This window comes from Ochlerotatus camptorhynchus, unplaced genomic scaffold, assembly GCF_037179485.1.
Source record: "Ochlerotatus camptorhynchus isolate MF236.1 unplaced genomic scaffold, CSIRO-AGI_Acam_v1.1 ptg000330l, whole genome shotgun sequence".
NCBI classification, from domain to species: Eukaryota; Metazoa; Arthropoda; class Insecta; order Diptera; family Culicidae; genus Ochlerotatus; species Ochlerotatus camptorhynchus.
In genome coordinates, this window is record NW_027040818.1 from 5,699,315 (window position 1) to 5,701,180 (window position 1,866).

The window sequence follows — 1,866 nt, forward strand, 5'->3', positions numbered from 1 at the left end:
CCAGAAAATTTTCCGTTGGAAGCAGATTTGTTTCTCACTACTACTGGAACTTAACGTTTTGTATTTTCTAAATTGTAGAAAATATACAAATCACTTATAAATCAAGATTATAGGACTTCGTGATTTAAAAAAAGGTAAATTCTTTAGAAATCAAACTTTAGTCATTTTTCAAGATTTTAAACATTTAACAAACTACTTCTGAACTATGAACGAATTCAATGAAGATTTAGGTAAATCCACACTGAGACCATAATAAATAAATTGAAGTAACCGTTCGATTTTAGCATCATGCCAAAATCGAACGGGGTTTGAAAATAATGTCCATGTGATTACAATTTTTAATAAAAGAATATCGGAGACGAGCCAGCCAACGGCTGAAAGTCTCCTTAATAAAGATATAAAAAAAAATTTAATAAAAGAATAATTATTAATAACGTCTTTGAAATAAAGATGACTCACGGTGGTTCATAATTATCGAAATCATAAATTAAATTTAAAAATAAAACCGTTCTATTTTGGCATCACTAAATTTTCGAGCTTGTTACCGATTTTTTTTTTCACAGATTTTTGTCAGCTAGATACCTACATATTAAAAAGATTTTTTGCGCTGAAAATGCAGATTGAAAATCAATAAAATGTGGCATCACTGTATACGGCGATATTGACAAAACAGCTTGCGACACTCACTCAAGCTAAAAAGCATCCTAATACCATAGAGGTAACTCTAAGACTAGAAGGTCCCGAAATAACGTGCTCAACTTTTTGGCTCAGCTCTGGTACTCTCTTCGGTCCCAAGCTAATCGATTCACCCCTCGAAACATAGGAAAAACTCGGGAAAAACCAATAACCCCTCATTTCAGCTGTCAAACTTTCATAGTGAATCAAAACAAACATTGCGTAGTACTAGAATTTCGACTGGAATGGGATACGTTAATCGTTTGCTTGGGACCAATAGGCTAGTCAAGTAGTGAGCCAATTTAAAATCGTTAGTTTCGTATTGATTGTTGCTAATACCCTGGACAGACTATGGCTTATATCATGTAATATAGACTGTCTTGCAATGAGTACTCATACATAGGATTTCCAGTGAAAACTAGATGTATGAGTGCTCATCGCAAGACAGCCTATATTACATGATATAAGCCATAGTCTGTCCGGGGTATAATACCCCGGACAGACTATGGCTTATACCCCGTTCACATTACAGCGTATATCACGTGATATACGCTGTCTTGCAATGAGCACTCATACATCTAGTTTTCACTGGAAATCCTATGTATGAGTGCTCATTGCAAGACAGCCTATATTACGTGATATAGGCTGTAATGTGAACAGGGTAATAGTCTGTACGGGGTATAAAGGGATATCATGTCAATTGTCAGTGACAATGCAAATCTAACCTGGACAAATGGTCCTCTTAGAGGTGGCGCTTAAGCCACTCATTCTTGAGTCACAAAGCGTATTCAGTGGTTAGGTTGTGAGACGCGCGTTACACTAGTTGAAAACGGAAAATTCATAGAAATAATTAAACATTACTTACTCGTTAACTAAATCATTAACATTGATTTGTATGGATTTGACAGTCGGATTATCGGATCAACCCCGCTAATCCGGTTACAAATTCGTTGGATTAGCGGGGGATACTGTAGTTGAAGACAAACTAACTCATTTTTTCTTTGTTTCAAGATCATCCCCGGTTGAGGCAACTCTTTAGCCGGCATCTTAGAAGGAAGAAATAAAAAGACAATCATTTTTTACTTTGGCATCATTTATTTACAACTATGAAAAAAACTGTATCTAAAGAACAGCTACAAACCTTTCCAATCAAGCAAAAACAAAATCCTAATAACTACACCTACACTACTA